Source organism: Cavia porcellus, unplaced genomic scaffold, assembly GCF_034190915.1.
Source record: "Cavia porcellus strain 051 isolate PalLab524CR breed Dunkin Hartley unplaced genomic scaffold, mCavPor4.1 scaffold_1, whole genome shotgun sequence".
NCBI lineage: Eukaryota > Metazoa > Chordata > Mammalia > Rodentia > Caviidae > Cavia > Cavia porcellus.
In genome coordinates this window covers 189,036,164-189,053,566 of record NW_026947484.1, presented here as the reverse complement: position 1 = coordinate 189,053,566, position 17,403 = coordinate 189,036,164, and the positions used below count along the sequence as shown (strand labels likewise).

General features: G+C 49.5%; 1 protein-coding gene and 1 long non-coding RNA gene across 3 annotated transcripts in view; one reads left to right on the top strand and one right to left on the bottom strand.

Annotated features, from left to right (window-relative positions):
- Positions 1–17,403, bottom strand: part of Coro2a (coronin 2A) — a 68,024-nt gene that overhangs the window by 38,758 nt on the left and 11,863 nt on the right. The gene's annotated exons all lie outside the window — the stretch shown is intronic.
- On the top strand, positions 3,699–12,179 carry LOC134470496 (uncharacterized). Its single transcript, XR_010039425.1, has 3 exons — positions 3,699–3,778; positions 7,464–7,505; positions 9,568–12,179. It is a non-coding gene; the product is annotated as an uncharacterized LOC134470496 (long non-coding RNA).

Here is a 17,403-nt window from a genome sequence, read left to right as displayed (position 1 = left end):
TAGGGCTGGGGGTTTAGCTCAGCAGCACAGTGCCTGCCTGGCAAGTGCAAGATAGTGAGTTCAATCCTCAGTACCAAAACAAAAAAAAAACAAAACAAAAAAACAAACAGTAAATCCTCGATTTACAAACGTTTCACTCCGGAAGATTGTTTGTAAGGTGGATTTGTTTGTAAATCCGACAAAGTAAGTCTTAGACACCCTTGACACAAATATACACTGTAAAGCATTACCAAAAAAAAACCTCAAATGCAAGGTTTGTTCCTATCTGTGAAAGTTTGCAACCTGCATGTTCATAAATCGGGGACTTCCTGTATGCATACTGAGCACACACACAAGCCTGTCCACAGGATGACAGGCGCGGGGGCAGGCCAGCTTCGTGGTAACAGGGCCACACTGTGACTGCCTTGTGAGAGGTCCAGGCCTAGGCATGACCAAACAGGATCTGGGACCTTGTCTCAGCCAGTCTGATGGAGCCTCATCATGCTTCCCCCATCTCAATCGCTCTTTTTGCACCATTCTTCTCTCCCTATATGTCAGATCCAGCCTGCGCATTCAAGGCTTTCAGGCAGGGTCTTGTTAAATATTTTAAGTTTTAATGTTGCTTGCTTAACCCCTAAGCAGTACCATCCAGTCTCCTTGGCACCCACCCTGGCATTTCCAGTCCTTGGCCTTCCTTACTGCTTGGGTTGTTCTTCCTGTTCAACACCGGCTCCAATTTTTTTTTTTTTTCTTGGTCTTTTTGAGACAGGGTCTCACCATGCAGTTCAGGATGTCTTTGAGCTCACTTTGTAACCTAGCCTAGGCTGGTCTCAAACCCATAAGGATCCTCCCGCCTCAACCTTCTGAGTACTACGATTACAGGCACACGCCACTATGCCTGGCTTTCCCTGCTACAATTTCCACATCCAAATCCACTTCTTTCCCTATTCCCAAGCTACCTCCTCTAGCGATCTCCAAGTTTCCTTGATCTCCAAGTTTCAGGGATCTTACCCTCCGCTGCCTCTCCCCACTGTACCTTAACCCCTGGCACTGTGTGTCCGGGTTCAGAGTTTCATATCAGAACTCATCTTCTGCGCAGGAAGGTTCCTCAGAGAGCCCTGGGGTTCTGGCTCTGGAGTGTCCAGTGTGGCAGCTGCCCAGCTTTAGAGCACTTACACAGGACAAGGACACTGTCCACCCCACCGGGGTGGCTGGCCCAGGAGGTTCTGCTCTATGCTTGGTCCTAGGCACACACAGGATTAGACTGTTTGACCTTAATCAGGGGTATTAGCTCTTCCATTGCTGGATCAAATATCTGAGACCCACAATTTAAAGAAGGAAATGACTTATTCGAATTCTTTTTTTTTTTTTTTGTCTTTTTTGTTTTTATCGGTACCGGGGACCGAACTCACGACTGCCTGCTTGCAAGGCAGGTGCTTATGCCGCTGAGCTAAATCCCCAGCCCCGGAAATGACTTATTCGGCTCATAGTTTCCAAGGTTTCAGTTCCTGATTAGCTGGTTCCAAGACAGAAATACCACAGCAGAAGGGTGTGGTGGCACAGAGATGCCCTGTTCACAGTGGCTGGGAAGAGAACAGTGCCAGAAAGGACAGGGGCCAAGGGGCAGATATAGTTCCCAAGGTCACACCTCCATGACCCACCCAGCCACACTGAGAAGCACACTTTACCACCTGCTAGGTGTTCTTAATCTAATCAAGTTGACATATCTTGATCAGTGTCGTATCTGGGGCCTGACCCCTGGCTACAACTTTTACAAAGCACCAGGCGGTCCGGTGGCCTTATAGGGGCTGTTCTACCATGCAAAGCTCAGAATTTCACGTTTCCTACTGGGGCTTCTGCCCAAACCTTGGCTGCATTCACCAGCGCTACAGGAAGGAGCAGAGAGAATGCAGTGATGGACACTGAACCTCATTTGTAGAGCTTAAGAGAGCACAAAACAAAAAGGAAGAGAAAAGCCACAGCAAAGAAACTAGAAACAGAGGGAAAAGGAAGGCAAAAACCAATCACCTGGATTGTAGGGGAACTTATGCTACTGAGTGCAGGCTGCCTTGTCCTCCATATGGAGAAGGAACAGTAGACCTCAGCTTTGGGTCCGAGTTTCCTAGCAGCCAATTTGACAACGGAAACAATCAGAATCAGTGTCTTAGCTCAAAGCTACCACTTGCTGAGGACCAGCATTGCTTTTTCTGTGCCAGGTCATGAGAAAATGGGTATTGGAATCCTCTTGGAAAGGAATGCCAAGGATAATGACCCTCTTAGGCTTTTGGCAAATAGGCAGTAGGGAAGAAGCTGCCTTGAGCCTGAGCTGGGTGGGTATAGGCTCTGCTACAGCTCCCATCAGTGTACACAGCTGCTGGGTGGGGAGGTGCACCTGTGTGTGGCAGATGGTGATGCCCATTAGCCTTCTGTGTCCTCCATCCCGGCAGTTTAGTGGCCACAGCATTCATGCTATCAGTGGGTTATGGGGGAAAGCGATGTGGTCACTTGCAGATCACAGCATGTAAGATCTGCCTGTGAGCCTTTCTGAAGAGGCAGATTCTCAGTAGGAGGCTCCCAAGGTGTGTGTGGAGCAGAGCAGCTCCCCCACGGACAGACAGCAAGACAGGGACATCAACTTGCAGAGGGAGCCGCTAGCATAGGCTTAGTCTACCCACCCTAATACACCGCCCTATCGGGTCTGGCTGTGGGAGAGGGCAAGCAGTTGCGTGCACTTGGTGTGGCCAGATTCCCGCAGGCAGGTGGGCTCAGGGTAATGGGATCAGGCTTCACTTCCTGGTGGACTCACTGCTGAGCAGAAGCAAGGTCAGCATGGCTGTGAGACCATGGTCACCTAGGCTAAAACAGGGCAGCGATATGTGCAGGGATGGGTGGGGACATGTTAGTGAAATACCAAGGAGATGGCATCAACCAGGCTTGGCAGCTGAGTGCCCAGGGCAGGCTGTGGGGCCAGGGGGCCGGGCACTGGGGCTTTAGTCAACATGACTTTCCACTATGAGCAGCTGTGACCCCTCAGATCCTCCCAGCAGCCCTTCACAGCCTGGGTGTGCACCTAGAGGCATGTGGGGCTTGCTCAACATCTGAGGGCCAGCTTCTGGCCTGGGAGGAGTCAGGAAACCACAGGAGGCCCAAGCAACAGCTCTCCCAGGGCTCAGAAGCTCCCTGGCAATGAAACTCCGAAGTGTTGAGTGCTTACTATGCACCAAGAGCCTTGCATGTACAAATACAATGGGTAGGGGCCATGCTGCTTCCCATGACGATGCAGGGGGTAAGGTGGGCCACAGCTGGGAACCATACAGCTGTGGGCTGAATCCAGCTGAGTGTATCTCTGCAGCCTCCAGCTCCAGGTTCCTACAGACACTAACCCCGATGACAATAAGATATGCACCCTTGTTACACCTTGGATCTCATCTCCACTCCTAAGGGGAAGTGAAATGCCATGTCCTACCTGCCCCTACTCTACAGAAGAGGAAAATAGGTATAGGAAGCGGGGTGGGGCCCCTTTGAAAAGGGGGTGTTGGCCTCCATGGCTGAAGCCGGTGGTAGCTGGCAACCTGAACATAAGTGCTCTCCAGCCCTGTCCCAGCCCTCATCTCCACTGCCAAGGTTCTTCCAGATCTGCTGCCAGGGAAGGAAAATTACAGCAGTGGGGGTGGGGTGGCCTCTGGCAAGGTTGGCCTCTCTGCCTCTCCCTGGTGCCTGTGCAGTGTGTGACCGTGTACACATGGCCAGTGTGCACACATGCTGGCCATTATGTGCAGCCGTGCGCACTGCTCTTGAGGTACTGTTATGGGGTGCATGCCTGGATTGTGGGGTGTGTGTGTGTGTGTGTGTGTGTGTGTGTGTGGCTTTAATGACTCAGCAATTCAGACATCAGTGTTTCACTTTCCCTACAGGCAGGCACTTGCTTGCCAGAGAGGACAGGAGTGGGTAGGGCCCATCAGAGCTTCAGCGGGCCCTCTCCAGAGCTCACCCAGGCCAGCCTCCCGGGCACAAAGGAGAGGGTGGTATCCACCTGCTGCTGCCATCCAGCGCACACAGGTCTGATGCTGTGTGACCCAACCCTGAGGACTGGGAACTCCATGCCCCAAAAGAATTTAATCATCTTTGAGTTTAATATCACACATTGAGTTTCCTTCTTAATGGCCGAGGGCCTGTCCCATGCCTTACAGCTCTCCTGCAGCGAATTTGGAGATTATTGTCCCCATATGACAACTGGGAAGTAACTGAACCAAAATTATATTAATACAAGCAGTGGAGGCCGAGTCCTTTGCCTGGCCCTGTGCTCCTCCTCTAATAGACACATAGTGGGGTGGGGTGGGGGTGGGAGTTGGGTGTGTGTGTGAGAGAGACACAGAGAGAGACAGACACGGAGAGAGAGAGAGATTGATTGCAGGACAAGGGTTAACTACAGGGTGGCTGAAACCAAGCCCAAATTGGGTGTGACACAAACCAGTGTAATGGATTATTCATTAATCACACTGTTTGCAGCCTCAGGGTAAGAATGAAACTACCAGATTTGATGTTTGAGCATGTAGGATGGGTAGGTTTTTGGCTCTAGGGGCTACCATTGTCCTTCTGTGAGTTTGTGGTTCTACTTCTAAAGTTTGAAGTTTTTTTTTTTTCTCTCTCTTACAATTCGACTCTTGGGCCAGAGAGGTGTCCACTGCTGGTGCCTCCAGGGAGAGTCCAGGGTGTTTTAAAGATGAAAAGAGAGTACTCTATTTGAACACAATGCTGTATTTGAACACAATCTACAAAGATGGAATTAACTCAGTGAAAACCTCATTAGTGGCAGGTCCCTCACCTTGACTCCAATCCTTGACCAACTATTCATAATTGATCAGAGTTTAGCCTGATCTCAGACTTGATCGGAACATCCTTTCCAATGCATCTGGAATCCTTAACAGAACACCTGCTCCTGAGGACAGCTGGCCCTGCGAGCCAGGGCCCACCTGGAGTCAAGGCCACCCAGCTGTCAGCCCAGGACTCCCCGCTTCAGCCACTTCTCATGCAGCCTTCCTTTCCACTAACAGAAGGAAGGAACCACAAGTTTCGGATCCTTCTCTCACAAGAGGGTTAAGGTTCCACCCACAACTGGCCTCTATCAGTGTGAGAGGCCCTGACTTAAAACCACAGCTTCTTGCTTTGCACAGGCCAGCAATGATCCACCCAGTGGATCCAGAGAGCTGCCCTGAACCTCAGGGTCCTGCCCTCCAGGGTTAGTTTATTTCCCTCCTTCAAAGCAAGAGATCTGTGTAATCCCGGCTTCTTGGGAGGCTGAGGCAGAAGGATCGAAACTTTGAGGCCAACCCAGGCAACTCAGTGAGATCCTGTCTCAAAATAAAAAAGGCTGGGGATGTAACTCAGTAGCCCCTGAGTTTAATCTTCAGTACTGAAAAAAGGATGGGGGTGAGGGTGGGGGTGTGGCAGCTCCACAGAAGCAGGGTGACCAGTGGTCCTGGTCTGCCTGGCGTTGTGGGAGGGTATTCTAGATGCCACAACTGGGAAAGTCCCAGGCAAATAAGTTGGTCACTTTACCCCATAGAAGTATTCTGTAAGTCCCAAGTGGCCCTCACTTGACACATGGCTCATGAAGGAAAGCTCTAGAACTGATTTACTAATGTGCCCAACATTTTCAATGAGAAGCTAGAACATTGCAAACTACAGAAATCCCAAACAGTTAGTAAAGACAGGTGACTAGGACTCCAGTCCCTGGTCTTGGTCCAGTGTTGGCTCAGGGCTTATCCCCGCCGGCCCTGGGAGGGGAGCCGCAGGGATGGGGGATTCTGTCTCTGCTCTCCACCATTCCCCCCTCTCAGGGTTTGGCCGAGTGCAGAGAGAGATGTGATGGTATTATCTTGAGTTTGCAACTCTGTATACCAGGAGCATGGGTGTAGGGTTTTAGGCTCTGGCACCTTTAAACATCCCAGGGGACTGCACCTACAATAGGTGAAAGGGTAACAGAAACTTAGGACGAATGTGATGCAGTGGTTCTCCAAGCAGAGTCCCCTAACACACCGTCACCAGGGAAGGGGTTACACTGCAAATTCCCAGGCCCTCCAGCTGGGCCTGAATGAGCCTCCTGAGCAGGGCCTGCTCCTGTCTTAACCAGCACTATAGTGACTGGTGCACTGGGTCAAGTCTGGGACAACAGATGGGGTCTGTTTGGCAGCACCAGAATCCAGTGATTCCTCTTAGGGTCACAGGAAATTGTAAGATACTGTGTGTCACCAAGTATGAAGCAATGGAAAAAATACAGCACGGTTTTTGCAGCCTTGCTGCCAAAAAACTGACCAATACTTCAGATGTAACTATGCATACAGGTATGGAGAAACGTGTGTAAACATTCCGACAAACTTTAGAAGCAGGAACTCCTCCTATACATCAACATTCACACAAAATGGAACAAAGAAGCTGGTGTGATGGCTCCTGCCTATAACCCCTGCTACACAGGAGGCTGAGGCAGGAGGGCCACAAGTTTGAGGCCAGCCCAGAAATTTGGTAAGCTTCTATCTCAAAATAAAAAGGGCTGGGGGAAAGGAGGGTGTAGCTTAGCACTATACGAGTTCAAACAGGACACACACACATCACGGAAGCTGGGTGTAATGGTGTACCCCCGGGATTCCAGTGCTCTGGAAGGGCGAAGCAGGAGGACTGCAAATTCAAGCCCAACCTGGTCAATTTAGCAACTTAGCAAGACCTTGTGTCAAAATTAAAAAATAAAAATAACGAAGGGTTGGCGATGGATCAGGGTAAATAAAGTTCCTGGGTTCAAGCCCCAGTATAGGTTAAATAATAAATAATATCAAGTCAGGCACTATGGTGCATGCCTTTAATTCCAGCACTTTGGGCTGGGGATTTAGCTCAGGGGCATAAGCGCCTGCCTGGCAAGTGCATGGTCATGAGTTTGACCCCAGGACCACAAAGAGAAAAAATATTCCAGCACCCTGGGAAGCTGAGGCAGGAGCACCATAAGTTCAGAAATTTAATGAGATCCAGCCTCAGAAAAAAGGGCTGGGAATGTAGTTCAGTGTGAAAGCCCTGTATTCAACCCTGAGTACTCCAGACAGTCAAGTAAGACATACACACCTACCAAACCAGAAAAAAAAAAAGGGAAGGAAATTGTGCAATAGCCAAAACATGGATGAAACTTGAGACCTTGAGAAAATTACACTAAGTAGTATAAACCAGTCACAAAATGACAGAAACTATAAGGTCCCACTTCCATGCGGTCTTCAAAGTCAGGGCCAGACAGTCGCAGCGAGGGTGGAGGAGAAGGAGAAATTATGGTTTAAAGGGTTTACAGTTTCAGTTTCACGAGATAAAAAGTGTTCTGGGGCTGGGTGGCTGCCCAGGGCATGCACGTACTTCATCGTGCACTTCTAATGGTCAAGACAGTAAGCGTGCTATGTGTATTTTACCGCAACAAAACATTTACCATACAATTTCTTTTTCTTCAACAGATAACAAGGCAAAAGATGGTCACAGATCAGAAGAGACAACAGGTAAGAGCAGCCATGGCAGCGAGGGTGGGCCCCTGAGGATCTCAGGTCAGACAAACCAGGTGCAGAAAGGCAGTCATGAAGCATTTGGGGGGAATCCAAAATGACACTGATGCTATTAAAGACTTGTTGGTGCTGGGTGTGGTGCACACACCTGTGATCCCAGCAGTTTGGGAGGTTGGGGCAGGAGGATTATAAATACAAATCCAGTCTGGGTAATTGAGTGACTTAACAACACTCTGTCTGTAAAGAGAGAGGGCTGGGGACATAGCTTAGTGCAAAGGGCCGGGCTTCAATCCCCGGTACTGGAAAACAAAAAAGGGTTGTTTGTAACTGTTTCCGGGTGACAGTAACACAGTATTGTTGAGTCAGGGACTGTCTCCTGGAGATATCACAAGCTAAAGGTTCACGGATGAAATGGTTTAAAGACTGAGGTTCCCTGAAAGTGCGTCGGCCGGGCTGCAGAGAGTGAGGGGGGACAGCAGAGAGGGGTGGGCGGTGGGCTATGCCTTGGGGGCAGGTGAGGGCACGCAAGGATTCGTTAGAGGTCTCTTTAATTAATCTGTGTATGTTTCTAAGTTTCCACAGTAAAAGATGGAAACAAGCATGGCACAGGGGAGCCTGGGGTAACACCGGTTTCATTCTGGTCTGCCTGCTCCATGCCCCACAGAGGCCGCTGGGCCCAGGGACTTCTAAAGTTAAAACAAATTAAAATTCAATGCAATGTAAAATTTGGCTCCTCGTCTCCCCTGCCACGTGTTCCGGAGCCCGGAAACCACATTTGGCTGGGAGTCTGGTGTCCTTACAGACAGGTCCTCACCGCCCTGCCATGAACAAGGCTACTTCCTCACAGGACATCAGGCGTGGCACGGACTCACACAGGAGCTCCCACTCGTATTGCTTCCAGCATGCTGAGACCATTCCCCAAAGGAACCCAGCTCATAGCAGTCTCACAAGTACCACTATCACCCTGTTCCTACAGATGGGAAAACCGAGGCACAGAGGGGTTAGGTCCCTTGCCCATGACCACACAGCAGGTTAGTGGCTGAGCTGGCTGGTGAGGCCGAGCTGACTGGAAGCAGATCCACACTCTGACGGGGTTGCCCTGAGGAATGGGCAAGGCTTGGGAGTGATGTTTGGGGCATATTTAGGGCTCAACAAATCTTAGCCTGTAAGACTGAAGCGGCCTGGCACTGACAGGACACTCAGATTTGAGTTAGTCCATGGCTGGTACAAGCTGAGGCCCCAACATTTGTGGGATCTGGCTGAAAACCTCATGCTTAAAGACTGACCTCAGGGATAGAGAAACTAAGGCAGGCAGTTGAAAAGCTAACGAGGAGGCAGCCTGCCGCTCAAGGAAGCAGCAGATAATGCGTTTCTGAGGCACAGACAGAGGGGACCAGGCGAGCGGTGGAGGGGGAGCAAGCCTTTCGGGAGAGGGTAGCACAGCCCAGGCAGGGAATTGGGAGGGCGGTGGCTGCCAGGGACCTTTCTGCCACCCCAGACCTCACAGTTAATACACACAGAAGTCCTGGGGCCAGCCAATGACATCCTGTTCCCAGGTCCCTCTGCCTAGCCTCCCCTCCTCCAGTCCTCTGTCCTGGCCCAGCAGATGCCGCCCTATAGGACCACAGGAAATGCATATTGAGTCAGGCAGAGCCAAGAGCAGGCCTCCTTCTTCCTGATGTGATTAGGCCCGAGGGGCACCACCTCCCACATCTGCCAATACCCAGAGCCAGGTCCCTAGGCAGGCACCTCCTGGAACAGCCTTCTCTCAGCCAGCTCTGCTTGAGGCTCCACGCGCTCCTGCCCATCCCCAAAGTCCTGTGGGGTTGCCATGGTTTAGATCTAAATGTCCCTCCTAAAGTCTCATGCACTCAGAGGCGGAACTCTTGGACAATCACTGGATCACCAGGGTGCTGAATTCATTCCACTGAAGAGTCCATAGCTAACTATGCTGTTAGGATGTGGCCGACTGGCGGAAGTGGGTCACTGGGAAGTGGCCTGAAAGGGTGCACTCTTGTCCCCACTTCTATTTCTGCTGCTTCTTTTTTCTTTTAACCAGAGATTGAATTCAGGACCTCACACTTGCCAAGAAGGCACTTGTGCCACTGAGCTAGATCCCTGGCTCTCTGCTTCTTTACTGTGATGACATGAGCAGCTTTCCTTGATCGTACCCCTCCACCATGCTACCAGACCCTTCTACTACGCCATTTCCGCCTTGGACCAGGCTGACCATGTGGAAACTGAGCTAAAATAACCCTCTCTTCTTCTATCAAGGCATAAGCCTGGGTCCAGCAGACCCACCCCGCACTTTTCTACTGCCACATTATAGTTGCCAACTGTGCATCTCAGTACCTTTCCCTGAGGGACACAGGAAGCGAGCTATGTGTATACCAGCTGGGTGTGACAAATGGCAAGGAGTGTGCACATGTGCAAAAGTGTAAAAATGGGATTTGGAGCCACTTTTGCATGCAATAAAACTGGGCTTTTGCATATTTACCCAAGCATCACAGAGGATCCAATAGACCACACCACTCTAGGATTTGAAATTTTCTTTGATTATTCTTGTAGAAGTAGCCCAATTCGGTACCATGGCATATGAAAAACAAAATTTGCAAGCTCTGGAAGAGGTCAAAACTGAATCATCAGATTACTCATGAGTGGATGATGATGACCATACGGCTAAAATAAATGCTTTCATAACAGAAGAGAGGTTTGGGTGTAGGGTGACGGTGATGATGATGATAATGATGATGACAACTTTCATGTTGGCCATGTGAGTCAAAGTTCCTGTGACAGTGAAATGGCTCAAGAATCCACTGACAGAGACACAGGGAATGCAGGTCTCCTTGACTTAGATGACAAAGGAAACAGCAATGTGAGGACATATTTGAGTAGTCGAAATGTTGCAAAAGGGCCACAAAACCAAATGGAATGACCCAATGTTAGAACTAGGTCCGAAAAGATAGCAAGGGTCTCAGCAGGGGTGGAACAGGATTGGACAGAATGCTAGCACTGCCATTCAGTCTTAGAAACTGTAACAGATAAAAGGCCACAAAATGCAGAAATATGCAGAGCTGAACTGCAAGAAAAATGTTCTGTGTGCTCCAACAACCATATTAAACAATGATGATTATGACACCTCACTAAACTGACACATTCATAGGTCTGCTGTACTTAGCACAGATTTCTCATGGTGACTGCAGGAACGTAAAAGACTTATGGAAAAGCGATGGGTCAAAATATGGAATAAAACTTATGCCCTGGTAGATGCCAAGACTTGTTGTGCTTTTAATTTAGACATTTATCCTGGAGCTCACCATCAGGCCCTTATTTGTACAGTACTAAGCTGAATGATGTTATGAACAGACTTGTATCCCTCCCCGAAACTAATCAGAATGTGACATTCTACAATGGATTTACCAGTTTCCAACTGATGTCACATTTGCTAACAGCACAAGACAACAATGCAGGAACCATATGCAGGAACAAAGCAGAAATTCCAAATGAAATGCTGCGACTTCAAAACAGAGAGCTGTACGGTACAATCTTTGGATTTTAGGAAGACAGAACATTGGCCTTGCACATGGCAAAGATGCTGATGTCAACATTTCACCATGAAGGAACTACTGATACGGAAACTTGACAGAACAGAAGCCTGAGATGAAAACTCTCAACAAGAAAACTGAACATGGCGTAGATGTGATGAGTTACACGGCAACTATGACGTCACCTGGAACACAAAGCATTGGCTGATGGTTGGGCTTTACTTGATCCTAAACATGTGAGCCATAAATAGTTTGATAGCTGACAAGGAAAATAACAAGTAAGAAACATCATGAGGAAATTTTCTTAGAGGATCCGGACTGGAGCTCCTAGGAGATCATTTATAGCAGAGGCAAACAAAATGTTTCTGCCCGGGGAACTATGCAAAATAACGGTGGGGCACACTGGTGAGCTGACAGGAGAACAGGCAGGTGCAGCATCACAAAGACCTACGGTGACAACAGGAATACACAGAAGATGTCAACCGTGCCCTACAAGAAAGGACGGGAAAACAAAACTCCTGTGCTGTCAGTGTGAGCCACACCTGTGTATGGAACACGCAGCGGTCATATGTGAAGTCTGCCCTGGGTGTGACAGTTGCAGCAAAGCCTACTTTTGTTTGTGTTTACACTGAAGTTCACAGGGGTTTTTATTTCTGATGTTAACTTTTAGGTTTTGTAAGCAATGAAACAGTTTACGTCAGGCTGGGGATTTAGCTCAGCGGCATAAGCGCCTGCCTGGCAAGTGCAAAGTCATGAGTTTGATTCCTGGTACCAACAAACAAACAAACAAACGAAACAGCTGATGTGAAAATGTTAATGTCTGTTTTAAATGCATAATACGTATTAAGAATTTAAAATTCTATTTTATTGTTATTTTATGTTCCTGTTGACTACATACTGTAGAAGATAATAAGAACCAGCTGACAAAACAGCAAGACCACTGAGATGTCAAGTGTGTCCTACAGCAAGGCCAGGAAGGCAAAAGCCGTGTGCTGTCAGTGTGCATCAGTGTGCATCAGTGTTAGTGATGTGGGTGTGGGATGTGCTGCTGTCATGCATGCAGACTGCCTTGGGTGGGATAATTAAAATAAAGGCTATTCTTTGTAGGGTTCTATTAGTATTTCCATTGTGGTTCATATGGGAATTTATTTCTGATGTTCTTTTTTAGACTTTGTACAGCAAAATCCAGATGATGCTGAAAATTTTGATTTTTTTATAAATAAGTATTAAAAACTCAATATTTTATTTTTTTGACTTTTCTAATAAGTACTCATTGTTTAATATAATAAAACATAAAATTAAAATCAATAATGCATCGATAGAAATATTCTAAAGAATAAATGCAGACTGGCAAATTAGTGTCTCGTTCCAAGGGCTGCCCTGCAGGTGTCAGGGGGTCCACTGCAGCACTGGGAAAGCTGACCAGTACGGGGACCCAGGAGCAGCTCACTTGCGGGTTCCATTCTCCCACCACCAGCCCAGGCCTTCTGTCTTGTCCTGCACTCTGTCCTGTCATTTTCCTTGGCCTTATCCCGTGTCCCCTCTGTCCCTAGAACACCCTCCTCCGCTGGCCTTGTGTTGTGATCATCCTGCCCATCTCCCAGACACCAACCATCTACAGGACTGTCAACCTCAAAAGGCCCTCCCTTCTGCTCTGCCCACTCACACATCCACTAGCACTCAAGGGAGGCCAGCCTGACCGCAGCACCCATTGTTCCCCTGCTCCTCTCTGGCCCCTTGGTGCTGCAGGGCCAGGGTGCTGGGAGGGCTGAAGAGTTCTCATTCTGACACCAATCTGCACAGTGACCCTGGGAAAATTTCATCCCCTCTCTGGTTTTCCACTCCTAAACAGCAGCAGCTACCAGGAGGATGTGCCAAGGGCTCCCCAGTCTGCAGGTCCCAGACAATCCTGAGACCTGTGCAGGGGGCTGAGCTGTGCACCTGTCAGCTGTCCTGGTTCATAAAGGGCTGGTCCTCTCCTGTCTGGAATTTCTGGAGACACAGAACAGGACTCCTTCCTCAAATCAAGCCTTGACCAAAGCTCCAAGCAGGTTTATTGTCCCACAAACTCCTTATCTGGGAGTTTCAGGCAACAAGGGTCACTGGGGGTTTTCTAAGACACAGAATACCTGGAAGCTCCACTTCCTGCTCCCTGTCCCATTCCTGGTAAGGAGCTTCCAGATCTGTCTTTGGACAGAGAGGGGCACTGAGGTCAGGGCGGGGAAACACTGCTCTGGACAGAGGCCTTGGGGCTCCACCTCTGCCTGGGACACTTAGTCAGAGTGTCCTGCATTCTGCTGTGAATAGGATCCTTATTACCTCACAAATCAGCCTTCACCCTGCAGCTCAGAGTCACACTCACTGACATCACTGGCACCCTCTCAGAGCCTAGTGACGCACTGGGTATGTTGGGGCAGAGACAGGGACCATGGGACAGGATCAGATGGATGCACCCTACTGGAGGGCACAGACAGCAGGGAGCCAGCAAATGCAGTGCAGCCTGAACAGGGTTACACTGCAATCTGCTGCAGCGGGGGACAAACAACCCGGGAGCAATCTGGGGGCCAGGGAAGGTCTTCGGGAGTGCACACGTGAATGTTTAAAAGCTCAGCAGAGCAAGGCAAGCAGAATGGGGAAGGGAAGACACGTCAGGCAGAAGGCACTGTGTCAAGGCACCCTCATGGGTGGAGCCAGGAGCTTGCAGTGTGTGGGGTGAGGTGGGAAGAAGCTGCGTATCTGGACAAGTGCAGAGCCACGAGGGCTTTAGCTCGACAGGGCACTGAACAAGGGCTCTGAGTGCCAGCCTGGGGGTTGACAAGTCATCAGGTTTGTAGCTGGGATGCAAGAGGGTTAGGGCTAAAGTGGGTTTTATCTCTGCCCTTAGGAAGCTAGAACTCTCAGCCTGGGAAAAATTTTTCTTTTCTCAACTCTGGGCTACTATCTAAGGAAGAACCACTGGGTTTTGATTCATGCCTGGCTCCCATGGGCTGCATCCTCCTGTAGAGGTGTTGTGGAGCCCTGGTGCAGGAGGAGGATACTGAGGGCTTGTTTGGATTCAGGAGGAAAATAATGTAAATACCCTGTGTCTGATATCTCCAAACAGGACTCAGGGCCTGCTAGTGCCTGCTGGACAGCCCAACACCCCATCTCTTCACTCAGCACCACACACAGGAGGGTGATGGGAAATTCTTTCCTGCTCCTCTCTCATCTGCTTATTGCCATGGAGATAAATGCTGCGGCTCAGCCTTAATCAATTCCCCAGGTGGGGGCTGAAACAGCTGGCAGGAGAGGGTAGGAAGGCCCTAAGTGCTCTGGACCAAAAGGCCGGAGAGGGCAGGATGCAAACTGTATCTCCTCCTTTCATTTCAAGTGCCAGCAGCCAGAAGTTATGAGCTGCAAAGTGGAGGGAAAGAGATCAGGGCCTCTGTAGGAAAAAGCAATTCTGCCCAAGACTGGAAGTCAGGACAGGTGACAGAACCTCATATGCATATGTTTGCTGATGCTTTAAATCGGGTCTGAAAGCATCAGCACCTTCTGGAGGGCTGATTCCTACCCACACTGCCAGGCTCACATTTTCTGTTGCAGGAGATCTGCACTCCTGACAAGTGGCCAAGAAACAACCTCTGGGGGCTGGGGATTTAGCTCAGCGGCATAAGCGCCTGCCTTTCAAGCAGGCAGTCCTGAGTTCGATCCCTGGTACCAATAAAAAAAGAAAAAGACAAAAAAAAAAAAAAAAAAAAAAAAAAGAAACAACCTCTGCTCTACAGTCCTGCTTATGATCTGTGAAGCCCTTCCCACTCACCATTTAATTTACTCCTCAAGGCCATCTTGGGAGCCTAGCATGTGGCGGTGCATGCCTAGAATCTCAGCACTTGGGAGGCTGAGGCAGGAGGATAGCTATGAGTTTAAGGCCAGCCTGGGCTACATAGTGAGTTCAAGGCCAGCCTGGGCTACACAGCAAATTCAAGGTCAGCCCAAGCTACATAGCAAACCACACAGCGAACTGCACAATGAGACCCTAACAAAACTGAAAACAAAACCACCAGAGTGGGGGGTGAGGAAAACTATCCCATTTCATGGAAGTAGACCGTGGAGGAGTCACTTCTGAGGTTACACAACCAGCAAGCAGCTGGAACCCACCATCCAGACTCCAAAAGCTCCAGGAACACACAGCTACTTCCCAAATCCCGAACTCAGGGCTGCTGGTCCTTGGTGTTCTTTCTCTCAGATATACTTTCCAATGTGGCGACTGCTCTCTGGCCACGCGCAGGACCCGGCTGTCCTTCTCCTCTTAGTGTTCCACAGTCCTTCCAGCTGCCTGGAGCTAAGTGTGAAATGGAACTCATTTATCATGGCTTCTACCCACGATGGTTCCCTAGGTGAACGGCGGCAGCACAGTGCTGGTGGCTAAGGTGTGGGCTTTGAAGTCAGAGACCCAGAAGCCAGGCTGACTTCCTTTCAATGTGAGGACAGAGCTCCTCCAGGAGAACCAACAGCTCAGACAACAGCTCAGACAGCAACTCCGGTAGGAGAACCCACAATGCCTCCACACAACGACGCATTAACGCCTCAACTCTCAACACCTCCTCAGCACCTACCTCTCCCTGGGCTGCTATGAGACACAGCAAGTGTTTAGTCCTGGCCTACAGTAGTTTCTCAACAAATGGTAGTAAATTCTGGACCCAACTTGGGTTTCTTTATGAATCCCTGTGCCTCAGCTGCCTCATAGTGAATGGGCTCAACAAGGAGCCCACCATAAAGGTTCTTCGGTGAGGATGCAATGTGTTTACTCATTGCAAGTGTATCCAAGCTGTGTCTGGCCTGGGGAGGGCTATGCCTTAGTCTGCTCCTAGGGTCCTTTTTTTAAGCCATTGCTTTAGCACCAGGCACAAATTCTTCGTGAACACCTGTAAGCAACAACATGAAACAGCAGCCTTCTGTGAATTGAAAATTTAAAAATCCTGATGGTGAGGAGCCCAAGACAATGGGCTTGCGCTTCAGGCCATGGAACCACACACTTCAGTTAAAATGGGAGGTTTTGTCCAGTGTATTTTACCACAATAAAACAAACACCGAAGGACAAAGTGTTATGGATTAAGAACTGGTGGTCAACTTAATGCCAGCTGGGTTACATCAGCATGGCATTGAGTGAAGATGCTCCACCTGAGGAAAGTTGCCAGGATAAATAGGTGGAGAAGAAGGGAGGTGTTGAGGGTTGAGGCCTTAATGCGTTGTTGTGTGGAGGCATTGTTGGTTCTCCTATGAGTTGCTGTCTGAGCTGTTGGTTCTCCTGGAGGAGCTTTGGTCCTCACATCGAGCATTGCTTCCTGGCTTCGGAGGGGAAGATATGTGCTGCTTGGTCTCCAGGATGAACTCATCACACTGCTTCCTGGCATGTACCCAACTGTGCTTGTCGGAGGAGCTTGGGGCCTCCGTGTCGCTGAGGATGGCTGTGGTGCCTTTCAGGACAGCTTTGGTCTTTGTTGTGAGTATGACTTCTTGACTCCAGCATACAACCCTCATCCCACTAGCACAGCTCCTTCACCCTTCTGGCATAGACTTTCTGGCTTCCACCGCTGACCCTTGGGTCTTCCCGGCACAGATCCGTAAAAGAGACTGGCGTGAGTCTTCCTTGTGGGCTCTGGACCTCCAGTTGGACTCATGGGAGGCATTGTCCTGAGCTCTGGGTTTTTATCTGGACTCATGTGGGACATTGCTGTGGGATTTAGGCTCTTGACTAAATAATGTATGTCTTTGGTGTTGTGGATAGATTTCCTGCATTTTCCTGTGTTAACTCCCATGACCATTATAAAAAATAATATTATAGGGCTGGGGATTTAGCTCAGTGGCATAAGTGCCTGCCTTGCAAGCGCGTGGTTGTGAGTTTGATCCCCGGTACCGATTTAAAAAAAAAAAAGAAAGAAAACCTACCTCTAAAAAATATTATAAACTTCATGTCCTAATCCTAATTGTTCTCTGTGTACAACCCCTGACTATAACAACAAACGCAGCAGCACTAGGTACCAGCCCAGCTTCCCTGCGGCTTTGGAGTGCTTGGCTTTTCTCCTGCTACCTGCTTTCCCGAGCAGCTCCCATCTCTTGGCCCTTCCGGGCCCTGGCCTGCAGCTGGCCCCCATCATGGTTTCAGAGGCAGGGTGTGGGGCATGTTGGCCCCAATACTCTCTTTCTTTCTGGCTACTCAGAGATGGAGTAACATGGGTCCTGAGGGCAAGGAACCTCCCTATTTCTCTAGGCAACTGGAACCCCTCGGAGGACAGCCTGGGTGACAGCCAGGCTCACGTAGAGGGATGGCTTTCTGCCCACTCCCCTCCTCCTCATGAAGGAAGGAC